Source organism: Canis aureus, chromosome 14 (assembly GCF_053574225.1).
Source record: "Canis aureus isolate CA01 chromosome 14, VMU_Caureus_v.1.0, whole genome shotgun sequence".
In the NCBI taxonomy this organism is placed as follows: domain Eukaryota; kingdom Metazoa; phylum Chordata; class Mammalia; order Carnivora; family Canidae; genus Canis; species Canis aureus.
The window spans coordinates 13,687,457-13,700,226 of NC_135624.1; the positions used below are offsets into that span (position 1 = coordinate 13,687,457).

At 33.7% G+C, this 12,770-nt stretch overlaps 1 pseudogene across 1 annotated transcript in view; it reads left to right on the forward strand.

Annotated features, from left to right (window-relative positions):
- Positions 1 to 12,770, forward strand: part of LOC144283197 (BH3-interacting domain death agonist pseudogene) — a 90,494-nt pseudogene that overhangs the window by 60,109 nt on the left and 17,615 nt on the right. Inside the window, exons 2-3 of the transcript XR_013351615.1 lie at positions 5,756 to 5,860; positions 7,630 to 7,695. The product of XR_013351615.1 is annotated as a BH3-interacting domain death agonist pseudogene (transcript). The remainder of the gene's footprint in view (positions 1 to 5,755; positions 5,861 to 7,629; positions 7,696 to 12,770) is intronic.

Here is a 12,770-nt window from a genome sequence, read left to right on the forward strand (position 1 = left end):
AATTGATAAAAATGAGAAGACTTGCTTTAAGTAGGTGAAGATATGTTTTTTGATAGAGGGAACAAATGAATTTCACATTGCTTTGAAATTGAGAACTAAAACCAACAGATGAAAAAAAAAATAAAACCAACAGATGAATTTAAGTGTCTATAAGTCCAAATTAAGTGGCTCTTAACATCTTTGTCCACCAGTGTTGATCTTTCCATCCTTAAATATTTTTAGCAAACTCTCAAGGGCCATCTCAAGAGAAGTGTAAATGTTCTTCATTAAGGACTGAATGAGGCCATTTCAAATTCTGAATATTTGTAAAAACTAATTACATTTTCTGGAGCAGATTCCAGAACAAGAGAATTGTGGTAAGTGAGTCACTGTCAGAATGTGTTTAGAAGGTTAAATTTTAGACTTTGTGGTCTTGGAATTGCAAACATTCTGATTGACTTACAAAACCAATCGTAATATTTTGCTTCTTGCTTTATAAAGTCAGAGAGGGGCGCCTAGGTGGTGCAATTGGTGAAGCCTCCAACTCCTGGTTTCTACTCAGGTCCTGAGCTCTGGGTGATGAGATTGAGCCCCACATCAGACTCTGTGCCGAGCAGAGTCTGCTCGGACTCTGCTCCTCCCACTTCTGCTCTCTGTCCAAAATAAATAAATAAATCTTTAAAAAATAATTAAAGTCAGAAGAGGTGAAGCAGGGTCCTGATGATGAAGATGGTAAAGAAAAGTGAGACTGGACTGTAGAAAAGGAATAAGGAGAGAATAAAGAGGAAGATTGTGACTCAGTCACTGAAACTATTATGCTTTGCTGAAATGAAAGTGGGTACAAGTTGTTTGCATGATGGATGTGGAAATTTTAAAAAGGGCAGGGTCATAGCAGAATTTCCCAATTGGCTTTGTAATCACAGTTTTTCTTTGGAGAGTGGGCAATAGTGCAGTTGGAACTGGAGATGATTTAAGGAAAGGGATGATATTCGAACAAACATGATCTTCTTGGAAATAACATGGGAGGAGGTCTTAGGAAGAAGATCAAGGTAATAAGATGACTTTATTGAAATCCAGTAGAAATATCAAAATGATCAGATTAGCTAAGGATGGAAAGAACCTCTGGACTATTATTCCAAGCTGTATGGTCACTGACTTAAAGAAATTGGTAGAGAGATATTTGCACCCAGGATAATAATTAGGGATAATAGGATGATGGAAGCAGTGATCTAGTAGGAAGAGTAGGGGGACTTTTCGGAACTTATCTCTGGAAGGTTGATCTGGAAATTGCTGAACAGTATTATTTTTGCAATTATAGGAGCATACCTCCTCAAATTCTGTTGGTTACGCCAAAATTTATTTGGGAAAATAATTCTTTGAGTGTAAAAAAAAAACCCCATTTAGAATGACCAGAAGGGATGAACAGACATGATGTGAGGTTTTGACTTGTGCAGAAGTAAAGATAAACTGAAAGAGGGCAGTTGATTTCATAAAGACTGTATAACAGACATAGTTAACTTGAGAAGATGGATTGAGGCTATAGTTGAGAGGGAAAAGTTGTGCCTTAAGGTTAAATTAACTGAGTAATGGATGTTTGCACATTACGCAATCAGTCACGTGCCTTGTGGAAAAATATAGTGGTTAAGAGCATAGAATGTCAAGTTGGACCTCTTGGGTTTGAATCTATGATCCATAATTTACTGTCTAACCTTGTGCAAGATATTAACATGTCTGTGATATAGTTTTCTCATTTGTAAAAAGAAACCAATATAAACACCTCAGAAAGTTGTATTAAAATGAGTTTATATATGTAAAAACAGACAAAACAACTTATAAACAAAAAAATCAAAGTCTTGGCACATAATGAGAAGTGTATACGAGATAGTTAATATTCTGAGTAGGTGACCAGTTGAACTAGTGTTACTTTTGGTATTTTCCATTGCTGTTGAATCTCATTACTGTAGATCTTGATGAGGTGCAATAGAAAAAAAAAAAAAAAAGCCAGAACCTCTTAGTTAAGGATTTCCCTATAGGCTTTGTTTATCATAGCTATTTTCTTTAAAGCACGAATAAGTGGAAGATTTATCTTTCATTTACCTGCTCTTATAAGACAGCCAGAATGAATGACAATTTTAAAAAGTGGTTTTATCTGTCCTTTTTGGAAATATCTATGACTCATTTTGTTATCAAAGATTTTAAATATTGGAGCCACCTGTTTTCTTACATTATTAAAGTTCTCGATGGCATTGAAAATGCCCTTTTACTCTAATTTGATCATTCTCTGTATCGGTCTTCAGTAACTTAGGAATCCGTATTTTCATAAACGCAATCAAATCATCTCCTCCTTCAGAATTCACCGACCCTGGAGTCTAGCAACACACAATTGAGTTTGGTTTTTAGCCACTCAATCTTGTTTAGCAAAATTTGATTAGATTCTATCATCCTACTCATTAAAGATTCCATCTGTTTAAAACTTCTTTTCTGTTTATAACAAAATTTCTTTCTTGTTCTCTGCTTTCTTTTTGACTTACTCACTATTTGAATATTGTAATCCAAAAACTATATCTCCAACATGTTTTTTTTACTTTTAGTTTTGGAAAAAAAAATGTTTTGTTTTTCTCTCTAGAGAAGTTTAATCACTTTCTAATTTATAAGTCAAGAATCCCAGACAGGCTGCCCCACTTGATATAGCATAGGGTTGGGCTAAAGTGAAACCTATGTGGCACACAATATTAAGGGTTATGAGGTTTAGTTAAGAATCCCAGATATTAACAGTATGGGAAGATTGTCACCATTGGTACCAAAAATTTAGTCAAGGGAGATTTCAAAAATTTAACTAGCATATCCATGTGGAGGAGAGAAGCTTTGGGGATGGATTATACAGGAGAAGGAGAATAGTGTGCCCTTAAAATGGACCATGATCAAGAATTGGAAAACATAATCAGGGCAGGATTAATATGGGATCTGGAAACAATCCTTTCTTGTCATCCTACTCTCTAGCTAAGTTACACAAAGGTAATGAATTTCAAATTACTTTCTTATGAACTGGGATGAATGAAACCTACCATTGAAGGTTAAATTAGATAATATGGAATTCTTGCTATATATATATATATATATATATATATATATATATATATATATACACACACACACATATACACACACATTTTCTATTTCTCCTAGAGGGGTAACATTATTCTGACTCCTACATACAACTTTGAATGTGATCTACTGCAACTGCTCTTAAAGAATCAAATGTCAGCCATACAGAACTCTATTCTGCATCTTGAAGACATTGCCCTCTTTACCTAGATTGTTTAAATTCTCACATGGTCAACTTTGTCAATCACTTCTAAGCTTACTGTCATCTCAGACAGTCCTCTCCTATCCAGTCAATCTATGGTATCACCATAAGTTTCTGTTTTTCTCATAGCATAGACTATTTTTTAAAATTATCTTGCTCATTTATATACATGTTTATTGCTTGTTTCTCTCACTGGAATGAAATTCCTTGGGAATCAAAGATGCCTTATTTTTGAATTCTCAAAGTCTAGAACTAACTTTTTTGACAGAGTAGGCAATAATTATTTGTTGAACTGATAAACTTAATAGATATGAATAAAGTACATGATCTAGTAGTTATTCAAGACACAACAGTTGTTACTAAGTACCAGGAAGCATCAACCTGGGGAGAGTTGCAAGTAGGTTAAATGATAAGAAATAATTTACCTTTCTTCTTTGGGGCTGTTTGAATTGGATGGCCCAAAATGGCATTATTAAATCTTGCTCTGTGAAATACTAGGCACTAAAATTGACAGGAATAGATTTGGGATAAGTATTACAATTCAAATCAGTGGATGTCTACTGATCCTCAGTTACATACAAAGTGTATAGAATACAAAGATGATTAAAAGGTCTAAAGTTTACAATAAACAAACATGTAATTTTATTTTTCTCTAAAGATTTTGTTTATTTGAGATTCACAGTGAATGGAGGAGGGAGAGAGCATGAGGAGAGGGAAGGGCAGATGGAGAGAGAGAAGCAGACTCCCTTCTGAGCAGGGAATCTGACCCAAGGCTCAATCCCAGGACCCTGGGATCATGACCTAGGCCAAAGGCAGATACTTAGCCAACTGAGCCACCTAGGCACCCCACAAACATGTAATTTTCAATATAAAAAAGGTTTGAAAACACATGATTAAATAATAATAAAGCAAACCATTAGAGCTTTTCCTTGATGTTTTACTTTTAATTATGAGAAGGTCCTATTGCTTAACATGTAATCGGGAAAGAAAGTTGATGGCTATTGAAGACTTATTGGCCACTTGTGAGAGCAGGAAATAAAAGAAATTAGATTCTGATATTCAGCCAAAGTAATGAGGTCTGCTTTTAGGTGCAAATGGCTTAGAGTATATCTCTAGCTTACTAAAATCTTCTAATAAGTTCTAGAGTTCTTCATTCTACTAATACCAAAATATCTAACTACAGTGTCTGATGCCATATTAGCTCTCAAAAAATGTGAATTAAATTAATTAGTGGATGAAAATATGGAGACAACTAAAAACATTGCATCCTATGATTACATTTTGAATGTGGATTTCAAAATTAGGGTTTGAAAGTTGGATAGCAATTCATGGGTAATATACATTTTAATAATCATCCTATGATTACATTTTGAATGTGGATTTTAATAATCATCCTATGATTACATTTTGAATGTGGATTTCAAAATTAGGGTTTGAAAGTTGGATAGCAATTCATGGGTAATATACCTTGGTTCTTATTTTATGTTCAAAACTGGAACAAAATGGTGAAATGATTTGTCCAAGTTAATTGCAGAACTCGGAAACCTGAGATTTTCTATCATTGTCTAATATACTTCTCATTATATGACATTGCCAAAAATAAAGATTTCATAAAGAAATGGTGTATCAAGCAGGCTAGGTGTTCCTAAATGTAAAGGAATACAGACTCTAGATTTTATAAGCAAAATGTGTGTGCCATCATGTGTGTTTTTTTTTCTAGTGACACAGACCATAGCATTCTTCAGGTACTTCAGACTACCCATGTGATTTAGGAAAAATTAAAAATGATTAAATTAGGTCTTGGAGAATTTAGAGAGGCTGAAGGTGAAGTTGGCATTCTAGTGAGGTAGGAATGCTTATGGCTGCTTCAGGGAATATTGAGTCATTTCAATTCTGGCTTGAACATAGGATTTATAGGATTCATTCATTGAAGAATGAAGAGGTAAATTGAGAACAGACCATGTAAAATCTTGACTGCTAGGGATTATTGGCTGGGCAATGAGTATCCATTAAAGGGTAACATGAAATAATGGGAAGGAAAGGAAGGGAAACATGAAAAATACTAATTTATTCTTTTTTATCCTAATTTTTTAACACAGTAATTTATTAGGAGGAGAATAAATAGAGTTACTATCTTCCAACATTCATTTCAAATTGGCCAGCTGGACTGTGTCAGATAAATTATTAATTCTGTAATAATGGTGATTTTTTTATGATGAAATACAGCTCTCCAATTTTTTTCACTTCTTTTAAAATTTAGTATGTCACAGGAGAAGGGGTCCATAATATCAATAATGTTAATATTTTCCTTATGTTACTTTTCTTTCTTGCAGAAGGACCCAAGATAGTATGAAAGTATCACCGAGATAAGAGTGTTACATATTGGAAATGCACTGCAACACGGGATAGAGGGATAAAGATAACTTAATATGCGTTTTTCACATATTTTCTTACCTGGTCTCTTGGTAGCAGTTTTGAGACCATTGGACCAAAATCTGCAATCAAAGATCATGGACCAAGCATTATTGAATACATGGACTTCTAGAGGGAAGAGGGATGCTGTGATTATCAAAGGTCTGCCTGGAACTATAAAATTCATATGACATTTAGCTGTCTTCTGGGTGTATTAGTATACATATCAGTAGTAACAGGAGAAAGTGATAAGAAATATATATTTTTCTCAAAGAGAATCCTTTAGCTATTATGTAAAGTTAATTTTAAAAACTAAATTTAGAATCTAACACAAATGGGAAAAATAGCCTTTTATTTTCTGAAATATGGTAAGCCAGATAATATGGGGGAAGACAAAGTGCAAATTATATTAAGTGGTATATGGAGAAGAGATCTCATGGAGATGAAAATTGGAGCTTGATTTTGGGATAGAGAGGCTGTGAGGTCAAACCAGATACAGATAAAGAGACACACTTTTTAAAAAAATTGTAATTATTTATTTTAATTTAGAGTGAGAGAGAGAGTGTGTGTGCAAGCAGGGGGAGGGACAGGGGGAGAAGGAGAGAATTTCAAACAGACCACACAGGACATGGAGCCAAATGTGGGGCTATATCCCAATGACCCTGAGATCATGACCTGAGCAGAAACCAAGAGTCTATGTTTAACGGACTGAGCCACTCAAGCACCTCAAAGAGAGATTTTATTTAGAACAAAATACTCTAAGAATATGGTAGTAAGCAATAGGTAGCAAGCATGGAAAAGTTTGCATATGAGAATTAAACAATAACTAAATATAAATACTGGACAGGATGAAAAACAGAGTGATAGAAAGATTAGAAAACTTGTAAATCGGAGTAGGTAAGCAATTGGATAAAGTCAAACCACTGGGTGATATATAAATGTATTTCTCTCTGGAGTTGGGATGGAAAATAGAGCCCCAGATATAATGGAATCTAAGTAATGGGTTGGTACTAAGACTTAAGTATAAGGAGGGATGAAAGAATTCCATCACCTGATTGGGGTACTTGAGTTCTGACTCTCAGGTAGGGTACAGTCGTAGAGTTAGACTTAGTTTAAATACCTCTATACCTCAAGCTAAGGTCATTCTAGTCTGAGAACTTGAAAATTCCCATTACTTCACTGAAAAATGAGTTTCCTTATCTGTAAAATAGGAATAATGAAAATTAGCACATAAAACAGTTTAGGTATGCTGGTATATAGTGAGCATTCAATTTATGATGATTGTTAATATTTTAATTAATTTAAAAAATTTTAATTAATACATAAGCCCTATCTATCTTCAAAACAGTATTGTGAGAAAATGATGACCAATAATAAAAAAATATATATCCTATGAAGAATAAGATCAGAATATAAGAAGTTCTACTATAGAGTGAAGGATCACAAAGTTTTGTACAGAATTTTGTTAATCATCCATCACCATAAAATTTTCCTGAGCTTTAGGTGACTGAATCTACTTCAAAGAATCAATTTCGGGATCCCTGGGTGGTGCAGCGGTTTAGTGCCTGCCTTTGGCCCAGGGCACGATCCTGGAGCCCAGGGATCGAATCCCATGTCGGGCTCCCGGTGCATGGAGCCTGCTTCTCCCTCTGCCTATGTCTCTGCCTCTCTCTCTCTGTGTGTGACTATCATAAATAAATAAAAATTTAAAAAAAAAGAAAACAAAGAATCAATTTCCGGCAACTAATTTAAAAGTGGGAGGAAAAATATATGTACAATGATTTTCAGTGTTAGTTTAGTTATTATAGTAAAAATGTAAAGCTATTTGAAAATCCATCAGAAGAGAAAAATTTAGGTAATTCAGAAGACTAACCTGGGTGAAAAGTCTATTTTATGAAGTCAAATGAAAGACATATTTTGTGATCTTGCAGGTGATCTATCCTGGAGAATGCTCCATGTAAGCTTGAGAAGACTATATACTACTGTACTGCTATTGGGTAAGAAGTTCTGTAGTGTGTGTTAGGTTCATTTCATCTAGTGTTGTTCAAGTCCACTATTTCCTTATTGTTTTTTTCTGTCTGGATGTTTTATTCATTATTAAAAGTGGATACTGACGTCTTGTACACTTAATAGATATTTTCCAAAGAAGATATAAAAATTGTCATCAGGTATATGAAAAAAATGCTCTACATCACTAATCATCAGGGAAATGAAAATCAAAACCTCACCTATGTTAGGATGGCTATTATTTTAAAAAAACAACTAAACGTAGCAAGTATTAGTATGAATGTGGAAAACCTGTAACCCTGTGCACTCTTCCTGGAAATATAAAATGGGGCAGCTACTATGAAAACCAGTATGGAGTTTCATCAAAAAATTTAAAAAATAAAACCACAATGTAAACCAGCAATCCCATTTTTAGGTATATATCCAAAGGAACTTAAATCAGGATCTTGAAGAGGTATCTGCACCACATTCATTAACTCTGGATTTTTCCCTTATTTGAATCCATGGATTTCTATTGTACTTGACTTACTTTTTAGTTTTTAATAAGATAAAATTTTGAATAATAGATGAAAAAATCAACTAATGGTGTAAGACTTCTAAAAGCCATTTATAATTCCAAAGACTAGATTTTTATTTCCTGGATTTTACCTCAAAATATATTGAGAATTATACATTTGAATTATATATGTAAAAGTAATAGACCAAATGTCCTCTTTCTTGCATTGCTTAGCAATATTATTATTTAATGTTATGCCTTTTCCTGAATTCAATTATTTGTATTTATAGAGCTGCAATCTTTCAACACAATAATGAGTTTATGTTAATTTCCCAAGAATTAAAAAATTTCCTGATTTCTACTTCAATTTCTCTAGAAACAAAATGCAAAGTGAGCTCCGTAACCATTGAAGCCAACTGCTGTTAATCTATTTTAGGTGACAGATTCTGGGACATTATGACAAGAGTACATAGATGACATCTTTAGATAATCCTGAAAGAACAAATGGCAAACCTATCAAATAACTTTATTGTACCAAGCCAAAAAAAGATCACACAGAACAAGAACGCTTGGAAAAACGTGAACAAAAGAAAGGGATTTATGGAAGTCATTTTTAGAATGTTCCCTTATGGATCCTGACACAGCAGAAAAAAAAGAAGGTGTTGGCGTACATAACACCTTTTTTTCCTGCTTAGTTGGCAGGCACTTCTCACTTGGGGGAACTTTATTTTATTAAATGACTGTCAGGAAAGAAAAGGATCTGCATTATCACATTTTTCAGGAGGGGTAATCTGGTGCAACAGCTGTTAGCCTTTGTACATTATTTGTAATTCTGTCTTTTCCAAGGTGTATCAGGAGGTTTGATTTTGATTTACAGGATTTTATGGAAAGTATAAAACAGATTACTGGCAGCATGCACAAAGGAAGTCTAGTTTTCATACAAAGCCATTTTATTCAGGAAGATGCATGTCACTCAGGATTGTTACACTTTCTGTAGTTCTTTTAAAGTAACTTGAAAGTATATATTTCTGAAAATGATTTTTGCATGTAAAATTTATCTTACTGATTTTTTAAATGAACAGGTCATGGACTTAAGTTATGTACTTCTTTTATGAAGTCTGCAATGCAGATTTTTATTATCTCTTTAAATATCTCTCCTCCTTCCACCTGCTCACCCAACTAGATTGTGAGCTCCCTGGGGGCAGGGATTATATGGCATTTTCATTTTATTTATCTTTGAAACCCCAAATCTCATACAGTGTCTGAGTCTGTAGTATTTGGTAATTATTTTCAGAATGACTGACAATAAATACAAAGAAATTCATTCTTTCAATGATTATCTCTTGTTAGCAGTGGCAGGCATTTTGTCTGCAGTTAATCATGTATTTTCTTTAAATCCTTACTACTACGTTTTCTGGTAGAGAGTATCAAAAACTAGGCTCAGGCAAGGGAGAAGTTGATTATATGCCTTCTATCTTTGATGGCTCCATTTCATATCCTTTTTTTTTAAATTCAGCATTTCTTAAAGTGTATTCCAAATAAATTTAGACCAATGATGTGCTCTGTGATAAATAAACTCCATATTCAAATAAATTTGGAAATGCTTCTTGTATTCTATATTGGCTTCTTGGAAATTCACATAGAAACTACAAAAGAAAAGCCTTGAGAACGTTTTTACTTATTTTACTGCAAATCAATTATATCAAGACTGTGTTTGCCAGGGGTGCCTGGGTAGCTCAGTCAAGTGTCTGATTCTTGATTTCAGCTCAGGCCATGATCTCAGGGTTGTGGGATTAAACCCTGTGTAGGGGCCCCATGCTCAGTGTAAAGTCTATCTCTCTCTTCCTATGCCCTTCACCCCATCTGACTCTCTCTCTCTCTAAAATAAAAAAAAAAAAGATCTTAAAAAAAAAAACCAAAACCCTGTATTTGCCAAACTTATTTGTGTACGTTTTTTTTTTCCTGTAACACTTATTCATATCTTATGCTGATTATGATGAAAACACATTTAGGTTATGATGTCCACTATATTTAAAAGTTACACATACATTTTGTACTCTTGACTTTGTTCTATGGTTTTGCAAGCTCCAGTTACCCCAGTAAGCTGTTATATAAATACTTAAGTCTTTTGTTTAAGCAAAAAATAAAGAACTTCTCCAACTTCCGGTATTCTGCTGTATAAGATTTGAGATCTCCATTTTATTTATTTATTTATGTATTTATGTATTTATTTAATTTTTTTTTTATTTTTTTTTGAGATCTCCATTTTAATCTGACTGATTTAGTGTCCTTTTATGGTCTCTTTTCTACTTCATCTTGAGTTGAAAAGTTATGAGCCAAGATTTTCTCTATAGAATCTGGCCTGATCTTCAACCTTGTTTAAGTATCATCAAGAAAAAACATTTTCTCATCTTCATATTTTCATCTCACATCCTCTGATAAGATTAACCAAAAGATATTTGAAAAAAAATCAAGATTTGAATTACATTAAATAGTCTCTAGTAAGATCCAAGACTTATATGAAACAAGACGTTTCATTATAAGTTTCATGGCTGTTTCTCTTGGCAGAGATGAGGAGCAGACCACTTATAGCAGAGTAGCTTGCTCAAGTGAGAAATTCATTGACACATGTACATTTTATTTTATCTTTGAGTGTATAGTCAGCATAGAGCTATTGAGATCACAAAATCTCTTAGACACGTAGAACTGCATTTTCAGAGTGTTGTTAGAGTAATGACCTCTAACTGGGGGAGGTTGCATCACCTCTTGGTCCCCTGCATCCCATATTCATTGCTAATGTCATCTGCTCTATAATATTCTAGAATGAGAGCTTCAAGTTTTTAGAGACAAAATTCTAAACTATTTTGTAAGCCAATTAGGGAAATCTATTACTAAACTAGAAATCACAACTTAGTTAAAAAGAAGAAGAGGTGAATGCATGCTTTCATTTTTTCTAAACTATTGGTATAAGGTACAAAAATGAAAGATTATTTTTGTCACAGGTATCTCAGTAGTTGAGCCTTTATTTAATTTTGTAATTGATTTTGTACTCATTTTCTGAACTTGATGCTGCTATTTTCATAATTTCAAATACAAAGCTATTCCTAAAATTCTATACAACTGTAGTAATGTTTTATCTCGATCCAATGACTACAGCTAAATATTGCATGCAGCTAGCATTCAGGATCATTAATATCTCAGTAGCTCAGTTCTAACATTCACTCAATTTAGATAAGTTGTTAAAAATATCATTTGTTAATTTGGATTTTTCACATTGTATTTTGTGAAAGTTAGGCAAGAATACCTTATGAAATTTCATGGTATTTTAGTAGATATGTACATTGCATTTATAGTGAAATCCAAGGAATATAAAATACCTAATCAATTATATCAGTTATATATCCAATTCCTATTTCTTTTTCCTACTGCAATATCAGAAATGTTTAAATTTATCACAAGTAAGTAAAATGAGATTTATCTGAGTTTTTGAAGATCTGTTTAAACAAAAAATTAAAAATCTGACCTATTTCGGGGCACCTGGGTGGCTTAGTTGATTAAGTGTCTGCCTTCAGCTCAGGTCATGATTTCAGGGCTTGGAATTGAGTCCCACCACATAGGTATCAGGCTCCCTGTTCAGCAAGGAGTCTGTTTCTCCCTTTGCCCCTCACCCTGGCTTGTGCTCTGTTTTTCTCTCTCAAATATATAAGTAAAATCTTTAAAAAATCTGACCTATTTCTTTAAAATCAATTTGATTCTATTCTATTGTTGGTTCTTCATAGTCTCATAACTGAAGGATCTTTCTACCTATCCCTTTTTTAAAAATTTTTATTTATTTATGATAGTCACAGAGAGAGAGAGAGAGGCAGAGACACAGGCAGAGGGAGAAGCAGGCTCCATGCACTGGAAGCCCGACGTGGGATTTGATCCCGGATCTCCAGGATCGCGCCCTGGGCCAAAGGCAGGCGCTAAACCGCTGTGCCACCCAGGGATCCCTCTACCTATCCCTTTTTGAGAAACTTCTATGGAAAAATTATTTTCTCCTCCTTCTCTATTTTCCATTCTGAAAATAGTTTTAAGGCTTAATAAAATTATAACTATTAAATATGTATAACTCTTAGTATATGCTATTTTAACTATTAAATTCTTCAGTGGCTTATAACTTTTTCTTCATTTTAATTTTGGTTTTAAAATGAGCCAGATAATTCCAGAAATGTCAATCTTGTTTAGGGTTTATTTTTTATGGATCTCACAAATAACCTAGATCTTTATAAAGTTTAGCTTAATAACTGTATCGATGAATTAATGTATATATTTCTTGTTCTGATTTGGATATATGTGCCACTGCTAAATAAGAGAGAGAGAAATGCAGTTAGTTAAGTCCTTCAGAAGCCTTAATTTAGACATTTCACAAGGGATAACGGACTCTGAGCTATAACAATCTTGAAGGATACCCAGAGAAGGTTGGTGGATCTGTGCTCTGTCTTTGTACTGAGTAAAGGAATATAGATGGCTACATTATTGAATGCGGCATACACTTACTTTCCTAGTGCAAATCCTTCTTTGAGGGGA